The sequence below is a fragment of the Canis lupus genome, chromosome 19, assembly GCF_011100685.1.
Source record: "Canis lupus familiaris isolate Mischka breed German Shepherd chromosome 19, alternate assembly UU_Cfam_GSD_1.0, whole genome shotgun sequence".
Classification (NCBI taxonomy): domain Eukaryota; kingdom Metazoa; phylum Chordata; class Mammalia; order Carnivora; family Canidae; genus Canis; species Canis lupus.
In genome coordinates this window covers 30,037,940-30,048,625 of record NC_049240.1, presented here as the reverse complement: position 1 = coordinate 30,048,625, position 10,686 = coordinate 30,037,940, and the positions used below count along the sequence as shown (strand labels likewise).

The following is a 10,686-nucleotide window of genomic DNA, read 5'->3' as shown; positions in this document are numbered from 1 at the left end:
TTATTTATTTATGATAGTCACAGAGAGAGAGAGAGGCAGAGACACAGGCAGAGGAAGAAGCAGGCTCCATGCACCGGGAGCCGGATGTGGGATTCGATCCCGGGTCTCCAGGATCGCGCCCTGGGCCAAAGGCAGGCGCCAAACCGCTACGCCACCCAGGGATCCCAACAATACAAGTATTTGGAGTTGAGTGGAGGGCAGGCAAGTCCAGCCTTCTGAAATACTGGGCTGTCTAAATAAAGGATAAGGCTACAGGTATTTAAAGGGTTTTTAAAAACAAGTTATAATTGGTATGTTGACTATTCTCTCCTGTGGCAAACCATCAGCTTCTTCCCATGACCAGCATACCTACAAGGGTCATTACAAGTCTGCCGGCACCAGGATGCTAAAATCAGAGGTAAAAGGAATCAGCAACTCACAGGAAGAGGCTCAAGGTTTCATTTACGATAGGGCTTAGTGTCAGACAAGGTGTTCTTGTGTTCTGTGGTTTCTCTAGGGACAAAACTTTTTCCTCTGACTGCAGCAATAATGTGTTCCTATGGTTTCTTTACTCTGAACCCTAGCAAAAGAGCCTGACAAGCCAATCGCCTTTTGTCTCCCTGGAGCAAAGCCCAGTGCTGGACAAAGCACAGAAACCCAGCAGACAGTCTACCTGCAGGACTGAGCATATTCTAAATACACATTTGCTGACAGGGAGTTCTTCCCAGGGCCAGGGAGGGGGAGATGAGTCAGGGCCAAGCATGCAGCACACAGCTTTGGAGAAAGCACTCAGTATATCTGGTTCCCCTCCCTTGCCCTGTGTTCTGCCTTTCATTGAGCTCTCTAGTCACCCAGCAAAGAATAAATAACTCCAAAGCCAGAAGACAACTGCAATGCTCCAACACCAAGGGAGTCCTTTTTTTTCTCTCCACAAAAAAACACAACTGGTTACATTATGGAACAGCTCTACCCAACACTTTCAAATAAATGCAATTTGGAAACTTCAGCTTTGGAGCTATCCCAAAGTCTTCAATTATTTATGAGGAGATCAAACACAGAAATCCAATAGGCAGGTTCTGTTTAAGCTGGGCTTTTGTCCTCTGGGCTTTTGTTACTGCTCAATTTTTTTAAGTTCTATCTTTCAGCGATGCAGCTGGATACAGGAAAGCCTCCCTGCCTTTGTCTGACTGTTCTCTTCCATCAGGAAAGGGAGTCACCAGCCCCTTCTGGTCTCTATAGCTTCATCTGTACAATGACTGTGTGATGGTTTGCTGGAAATGCCTACATCACAGCACAAAAAAGGAGGCAGGTAAAAGCAATGTGATTTTATCAAAGAGAGCACATAACAGTTTGAAGAAGAGGCGGGAAAAGTCTGCAGAAACCTCTCTTGTGGGTTAAGCCCCTCCTCTTCTGATCCAGAAGTTCATTCATGCTGTCAAACACACAATGCACGGTGGCCTTGCCAAAAATTAAAAACATTACACATGCCTACACACTTAATGAATTCACTTATGAAAAATAAACCAACTTGTTCCAGACCAGAAAGCTTAAAGGCAGGATGGAGAAATCAAAATAAATTTGTTGTTCTAATCCCTTCTAACTTCCAGCACCTTGGAAAACAAAAAAAGCCCCTCAAATCGGGAATAAATTCTCAGCTCCAAGGAAGCAAGCTTTTTCTGTACTACTTCCTACTCAATCTAATTCTGATTTCTAACCTCAGAAGTACACAAGACTACATTTGATAGAATAAGAGAAAGAGTGAGGGATGAAAATACAAGTTCATGACGGAGTCATTTCAAATGAGGGATTCACTGGCCAGTCAAGGATAAGTGCTAGAAAACAGAAGAGAAAAGCTAACATTAATCCATTCCTCCAGACATGCTCCAACAGGACTGCCACCACCATGCTCTACCTGACACCCTGTCACTTTCTCTCTCTAGCCTACCACTGGATGATCTCCTATCATGAACCGAAAAGTGCTGTGGCTTCTGTAATTAGGGCTTCTCCCTAACTCAACACCGCTGAAGAGGAATTACCAAAGGTTTTGGTCAGAAAAGGCCTCGGACATGATCCTGTGTGTAATGTTTCCATCTCAGTGACAGCATTGTTGCCCAAACTCGGACCCAAGTCTGAGTGGCTCTAATGGCCAGTTCTTTCAATGGCATAGTTTTCTTCCCCGGGGGTAGAGAAAAGTAGGAATCAGAGCCCAAAGACACGCCAGGTGAAGACAGGAAACCAAGCATACATTTTGCCAACCTTTCTTCCTGATGACCCATGAAAATGATAGTATAGAAGCACAGAGAATTCTCTCCAAAATAACATGGACAATTGGGGTGGGGGGGGGGGGATAACTCAACTGGCCATGTAAATGGTATCGTTCCATTCTAGAAGAGGGGGAGCCACACCCTAGATTGCTCCAGGGGAGCTGTAGCAGGGATGAAAAGCTCACCCACTAGATCTTAAATAGGCTCAGGGCTTCTGTGAGGAGCCGTGAGGCACGAAGGGACGTTGAGACACGAAGGATGTTGAGACAAGTAGGGGAACGCAGGTAGACAAGGGGCTGCCAAAGCAAGAGTAGGGAAGGTGTGTAAACAGATAAGGCAGGCAGGAAAGGAGCATCTAGAACCAGGCCAGGCTGGGCCCCCTTTGCAAATTAGGGTCAATTCTGTGATAATCCTCTGGCAAGTGCTTACATGTTTGCCTGGTAAGGTAAGGGAACCAAATAATTTATCATCTTCACTGGGGAATTTTGAGGTTCAAAGACAGTGCTGCTTGGATCCCTTGGTGGCTCAGCGGTTTAGCGCTTGCCTTCAGCCCAGGGCGTGATCCTAGAGTCCTGGGATTGAGTCCAGCATCAGGCTCACTGCATGGAGCCTGCTTCTCCCTCTGCCTGTGTCTCTGCCTCCCTCTCTCTCTCTCTCTCTCTCTCTCATGAATAAATAAATAAAATCTTTTTAAAAAACAAACAGAGTGCTGCTAGAAATTATACCAGGACAACAGGCATAAATTGGGACATCCCAAGCAAAAAGGACACACAGTCTCTGTAGGCAGGAGTCCCTCAGGGTCAGGAACCATGTCTTACTCTGCTCTGTATTCGCAAGACCAAACAGGCTCTCAGTAAATGACGACTGCACAACCAATATGACTACTTTCTTCAATTCTAAATTTGCCAAAAGCAACTTGCCTATTGTTGCTACCAGGCCTCCTTGCTGCAAACTCCAGAGGAGGCCCTGCCATGCCCTACATAGCAGGTGCGCTCCTCTAAAAGGAGAGACACGTTGTTTTTATTATTCAAGTATGGTCAACATACAAGGTTATATTAATTTCAGGCATCCACCATAGTGACTTGACAATTGTATACATTACTCAATGCTCATCTGTCACGATACCTTATTGCAACAGTACTGACTCTTTTCTGTGGCTCATTTATTTTATAACTGGAAGTTTATACCTATTAATCCCCTTTACATATTTTGCCCAACCTCCCACCCACCTCCAGCAACACCAGAGTGGTACAGTCTGCTCTCTGTACTTTAGAGTCTGTTTTTACAGACTGTTTTATCTTGAAGAGTCCACATATAAGTGAAATCATAAGGGCATTTGCCTTTCTTTGCCTGACTTACTTCACTTTTTTTTTTGTAAGATTTATTTCAGAGAGAGCACACAAGGGGGAGGAGGAGAGAGGGAGAGGGAGAAGCAGACTCTCCACTGAGCACTGAGCCAGACAGACAGACACTTGACAGACGCTTAACCAACTGAGCCACCCAGACGACCTTTCACTTATTTTAATTAAAAAAGCAAAGGAAAAAAAAAAGAAAAAAGAAATTAAAAAGCAAAAAAACTCTCTACATCATCTTTGAAATGAACCTCCTCCATATCCACAGCCAACCAAAACTTTGCCCTAACACTACTTGCCCACTGAACTCACTGTGACCTTCCACATTCATCCTGTCTGAGGCCGGGAAAGGCTGTCAGAGTCCCAGGAGCCGCAGTGACAGCTGATGCCCCATGCCCAAGGCCCAGAGCCTTTTTTCAGCAGTGTCACTCCACCTTTGGCCACTCTCTGACTTAGTAACTCCAAACAAAGGTCATCAGTTGTGATCTGCATGCTCGGGTTGAAGTGTTTATGGCAGTATAGAGAGTCACAACACACACAATAAAGGAGGAAGATTCTAAAACGTGTTCTAAGTCTTTTCTTTCCCTTTTTGGGTTGGTTTGCTATAAGTCGTCCACCGGGAAGGTTAAATAGGAGCCCTGGAATCAGATATTTTTCTAAGGAGAAAACATTGAGAAAAACAAGTGAAGATTTTTGCAGGGGGGTTTCAAGGAATGCCAGAAACAAGCTTTTGGGAAGAGTTTGCATGGGGCTCCAGGCCTGCACTTCTCTTGGAGATTGACAGCTGTGAGTCCTATTAATGGATCTTAGCACTCGTCTTAGATTTCACTGGTTTAATCCAAGCTACCAAATAATTGAGACCAGCCCATAAACTATTCAGGTGCCCCTGAAGCAATTGTTTCAAAGTACTCCTGCAATGGGGGGCTAGGGAGTCAGGGGTGCAAGATGAGAAATGGAGAGGGAACCACTGGAACTTCTGGCCAGGTCTTGAAAAGCCTTGCATTTCTTGGGTGGCACTATCAGATCAACATGCTAAAGGTGTAATATGAATTCTCATTTTTATAAATCCTCAAATAATTTATTGAACAACCCGATTACACTGCAGTGTAACACTGTCCAGACTCCATTATACTTTGTGTTTAAAAAAACTAGTATCATAAATGTAAATATTTCACGGAAATGATCTGAGCATCTTTCTTTTCCTGAAAGGCTGTGTTTCCAAGTAAGACTACAACAGCTAAAAGAGAATTATTGTTTAGCAGCATAATGCCTCTGTCTGCAAACAGGACTTCCTTAGGTCAGGGAGATTCAAAGTCCCAAAAACAGTAGACACTGTAAAGAAAATGAAATCATTTTAGTGAGGATTTTACTCAGCCCTATTGTCTGCTCAGACGGCATTTAATGGTTCACATTATTCCCCAATATCCCCCTCACATTCTAACAATCCACTCCCAACCTCACTACCTCTCATCACACTGGACTATCTTCTGGTAACCTCCTATTTATCCCAAGTCAGCTCAGACGCCATCACAATTTTCTAATTTTCCAAAGAACAGTCTAGGAATCTGTTCAAAAATCTTCAGTGCTTTGGGGAGTCTGGGTGGCTCAGTCAGTTAAGCCTTTGGCTCAGGTCATGATCCCAGGGTTCTAGGATGGAGCCCCATATGGGGCTCCCTTCTCAGCAGGGAGGAGTCTGCTTGTCCCTCTCCCTCTGCCCCTTCCCCCTTTTCCTGCACGCTCTCCTCTGTCAAATAAATAAATAAAATCTTTGAATGAATGAATGAATGAATGAATGAATGAATGAATGAATGAAAAAGAAAGAAAGATAGATCTTCAGTGATTCCTCAGAGTCTGTTAAAAAATGTTTTACTGCCCTGGCATGGCATCCACACTCTCTAAGGTCTGGCCCCAATCTATCTTTCTAGAAAGCACAGTTTAGGTGAAGGGGTTTGGGTTCTGAACCCAGATGGCCCAGTTTCAGACACCAGCCCTACCATTCATCTTCACTTACTAAAGAGGAATTACAGCAGAAACTAATAAAGATGGTCATGAGAATTAAATGCTGATCTGCTTAAAAGAGCTCAGCACAATGCCAGATACATGGAGCTGTTCAGTAAACGTGAGCTATTCTCATTATTCCCAGCCTCCCCCATTCACTGAACAAATATTTGAGTACTACCGTAGGCTAGGCCATGTGCTAAGTGCCAGGCTTACAGAGAGAACCAAACACAATCGTGCCCTCCTGGAGCTTTTCCATGGATGGATGGAGCAGGGCAGTGCCCACAATCCTACTAGACCAGCCCAGTGAGAGTGGGATCTTCCCACTCTTCCCCAAGCTCTACCCACCACCGCTTTGCTCAGACACTGTTTCCCCTTTCAATGTGCACTTCTCCCTGCCAAACCCTGCCCATCTTTTAAGATTCAGGCCTCCCAGGTCACTCCTTCTGGGAAACCTCTGTCTGTCTCCTCCCACAGAAAGGAAATATGCAGTCAAGCATTGTTTGCAACAGGTCAGTTACAACATAGAATACAAGGTCCTTGTATACAAACCACATCCACTCTGTTATAATCCTGTCTGGAGGCAGAAAATCCTTTTTCTCTCCTCCAACTGGCACTTCTCAAAAAAAAAAAAAAAAAACTGGGAAATGAGCAAAGAAATCTCTAATTTAATTATCTATAGTCATCTGTGATCAAGTCAGGGAACCTAAAGAGAAATGTGGACAGTAAAAAGGTATTAGGAAAGACGAGAAATATTTTCCGAGGCCCACAACACCCAGAGTTCAAGGATTATGACTAAGAGTTACAATGCCTCCTTCTTCCCATGACTACCTTTGTTTTCTTAGATGGGGTTGGTAAACTGGAAAAGTTTCCATGAACTGATGTACTTCTAAGACTTGCCTGCTTTCACACCAGGGTAACAAAAAAAAAAAAAAAAGAGAGAGAGAGAGAGAGAGAGAGAGGAAGACTAAGGCCTTCCTTTTCTTTGTAGTAAATGCTCGCTGAAAGCCGAGAGGGAGAAAGGCCCAGTACAGAACAGAAGGATTTATACACCTGTCCAGTGGACTTCAGACTGATGTGGAACATGCTCTCAGGCTCATGGCCAACTGGCAACAGGAGAGAGATGGCTCATAAAGCACAGCCTGAATCTGTTCAAGTACAGTCTCTGCCCAATAGGCTCAGAAAGTCCCAGCTTCCCTCCCTCATGGGACCCTGAGGGCAACTGTGACCAATGCAACAGAGCGGGGTTGTCCTGGCCTTCAGAGCCTCTGGACCCTCATGCTGGGACAGTACAATCAAATACCAAATGACCCGTAGAAAACTCCAAGTGCCTTTGACTTCAGATAAGGAACATGCTGTGTTCTAGACAGGTGGGATAACACAAGAAAGAAACATTTGTTTAATAATCATAACACACAGTTAGGGAAGGCTTCCCAGCACCAAGCAAGTTAACAGGCCCACAGGAGAATGAAAGGATGAGCCTACCTGGAGAGAGGATATTCTAGTTAGCTGAAGCTGATTGCAATTATCTGAACTTCCCATGTAGTTCATGGGAAGCTCACAAAATGTACTAGACATGTATATTACAGAGAATATTCTGGGATTTAGCCTTTCATGGTGTCTCAGGTTCATCATTAAAATGCAGTCGTTGTGACAAAGCCCAAGAATTTCTTCCCAGGATCCTACAAGGCTCAGCAACAAATCAGAGGAAGCCTTCTGAAACTGTCAGGTCCCTGGCTGTCTCCTCCTACCTCCACTTGCTGCTGAGACACTGGAGGCAAAACCTTCTCTGCAAGTTTGCTTGAGGAGGTGGCAGATTTTGGAGGCGCAGAGCTGATAAAGCAATCTCTAGCAGTCCTGAGATGGTGTCACGTATCCTTAGGGGACTGGTCTCTGGGCCTTCCAGAGATACAACTGTCCAACCTCTCATTATGTTCATTTACTCAATAAATAATTGAGTGGCCACCACATCCCAATTACTGTTTTAGGAAATGGAGATTCTATAGTTAAACAAAACAGGTAAGGGCTCTGCCATCAGGAAACACACAGTGCAGGGGTTGGGGGAACTTTAGCTAGGGTTAAAGTAATGGCTGAGGATGGAAACTACTTAGGGAAGTCTAGAGAAGGCTGAATGACAAGATATAGGTCACAACACAAAGATCTGGGGGAAAGCGGACCTGCCATCAGAAAGGCCTTAAAAGCATGCTCTAAAGACAGAGAGGCCAGGGTGGCTGGAGCAGCAAAATATAAGGCAGCAGGACGGGAGTAAGAAGGCTAAGAGACCAAGAGGGCCAGGCCATGGGTACAGGATCATTTACACTATGAGGTCAAGTTTCAGTTTTATTCTAAGTATAATGGGAAGGCACAGGAGACAGGCTTAGAAATCTGAATTACGATTTTAAAAGATTACTCACAATGTTGTATACACTGGAGGCTCACTATAGCCAATCTTGGGGTTTTTTGTTGTTGGTTTTTTTTTGTTGTTTTTTTTTTTTTTTGGCCAATCTTGTTTTGAAATCTGAAACTGTGTTGACATGACAATACTGTATAGTACTTAAGAATGCAGATTCCGGATCCAAACTGTGACACTTACTGTGTAACTTTGGGCAAATTATTCCTTCTGTATGCCCCAGTTTCCTTATATGCAAAATGGAGACATATATGAATAGCTAATAATTATTGTTTTTCAGTTTTAGGGGCAAAGGCAAAACAAAACAAAACAAAACATAAAAGGTATCAAGTGTGTAAAGTCACTAATAATGGAAGCACTGATGCCCAAGCCACCTCTAGCCTATGTCTCTATATGTTCTCTCTGAAAGAGGAAATGGATGGCATAGTCTTGTTCACAAAGTGAAAAGTGTCCCTCTTTTTCATTTTTGGAAGCTGCTACTATGATGGGGGAAGGAGTATGCGCAAAATATAAACTAGAGTTTAACATACCATGCTAAGACGTTGTTTCTTAAAGATAAAGACAATCTTCCCTTGGCTAGGAAAGGTTTTCCTTCTCTGCATGAAAAATAGCTCTGTTGCTAGTTATTCATGTTGAGCATTTGAGCAACATGATAGAGTCCCACATGCCTGACTGTTCATTTTCTAACAGCTGCAGACAGAATCTAATGAACTCTTAATGATCCAAGAGGCTTCCAGCCTGCCAGGCATCCTCTGTCACAGAGCATACATAGTTTTGAGTATAATCACAAAGCCCAGCTTCCCCCTTCCAAGGAGGGGTGGGGTGAGTATTTCACTGTCTTTTATAACGTCAAAACTATACTTCATATTTCTAGATTTCCTTCACTGGAATCTTACATGATATGACACTCATGATTTTTTTATTTGGAATTTTCTGAGAAACAAATCACAATTTAAAATCAAGTCCTTAAATTACTACAAAGGTTAGGATGGATGCCAAGGCATTCATCCAACTAACTCATTTTCCGAATTTATTGGATAGGAAGGAAACAAGGAATATTCCTGGCTGATTCCCAGGTGTCTGTTCCCACTGCCTACACCCCCCCCCCACTTTATCCTCCTAAGAGACAAAAGTCACCCATGGGATTTGGGAGGCCCATCAGAATCCTCCTGCCTTATAGGAAGCATTTCTACAAATTCATCCTAAAGTTAGCCCCTCTCATTAAACTATACTATATTAGGATACAGCCATAAGACAGGAAGTTGTCACAGTGGTATGTATTCAATGACAAGGCAGATTAAACAGAAAATACAAACAAAAAAGAAAAAGCCATCTCAAATACAGGAACTACATATTACACAGCTGAATATTATTAAATAAGCCATTATTATCTGCTGGGTCCTACTGTGCAAACAAGGCAATCGGAGACACCCCTTGACAGATAAAAATGTGGCCCTCACCTGCAAAAATATCGACAATATGGTTGAAACAAGTAGGCGAATGGACACAATATGTGGCAAAACATTGGTAAAAGTGATGTGTGGTCTAAGTGCTATGGAAGTACCAGCATTCATAGAAATATTCTCAACTGGGGAAAATCAGCATAGGCTTTATAGAGGTCGCAGCATTTAACCCAAGCCTTCAACCACGTAAAGGAGCTCGACAAGGACAAGAACAGGCAATCCACATAAAGCAAACAGAATGGAGGCAGGGGGGATAGCGTGGCCACGGTATGGAGGCGAACAGGGTGGAAGAAAAGCAAAGAACGGTATGTCAGGGACAAAAATATTACAAGGCTTTGAACATCATGCTTTCTTCTGCAGGCAGCAGAGAACTCCAGGCTTCTGAACAAGTAGGGACACAACAGCTGTGTGTTTTAGAAAGCGTGCTTGGCCCAGACAGGGAAACCAGTTGGAAAGCTCCTTCAACAGGCTAGGGAAGGGAAAAGTGTGTCTGATTCCTGTGTTAGAGAGAGACTACAAAAAAAGAAAATAAAAGGTTAGGAGGATACTTGGATAAAATAACCCCTGACATTTTCTTTATGCTTTTCTGCTATTTTCAAGCAAACACATATTCTTAAGTAGTGGGAAATACAGAAGAATTACTTCAGAAGGAACACTGCTATAATGTATTGACAACTGGATTGTGTGTTGAGGGAGGGGACATTAGAGACATAAGGTGTTAAGAATTAGTCCGAGACCAGGGCGTCTGGGAGGCTCAGTGGGTTAAGCATCTGCCTTTGGTTCAGGTCATAATCCCAGCATCCTGGACCAAGCCCTGAGTCAGGCTCCCTGCTTAGCAGGGAGGTCTGCTTCTCCCTCTGCCTCTCCCTTGGCCCCTCTCTGCCACCAGCCACCCCCACCTCGTAGGCATGAGCATGAGCACTCTCTCTCTCTCAAAAATCATTTAAAAAGAGGGGGAGGGGGCGCCTGGGTGGCTCAGTCAGTTAAGCATCAGCCTTTGGCTCAGGTCACGATCCCGGAGTCCTGGGATCGAGCCCCACATCGGGCTCCCTCCTCTGTGGGGAGTCTGCTTCTCCCTCTGCCCCTCTCCCTGCTTATTCTCTGTTTACCTCAAATGAATAAATAAAATCTTAAAAAAAAAAAAAAAAAAGAATCAGACCTCCACTGATGATGTCTAGTTATGCCTCCAACCCAAACAGAAACAGGAGGAAAGAAAGCAA

The 10,686-nt window shown here is 43.9% G+C and overlaps 1 protein-coding gene across 17 annotated transcripts in view; it reads right to left on the bottom strand.

The window, feature by feature from the left end:
* CLASP1 (cytoplasmic linker associated protein 1) overlaps window positions 1–10,686 on the bottom strand; it is a 267,247-nt gene that overhangs the window by 196,127 nt on the left and 60,434 nt on the right. The gene's annotated exons all lie outside the window — the stretch shown is intronic.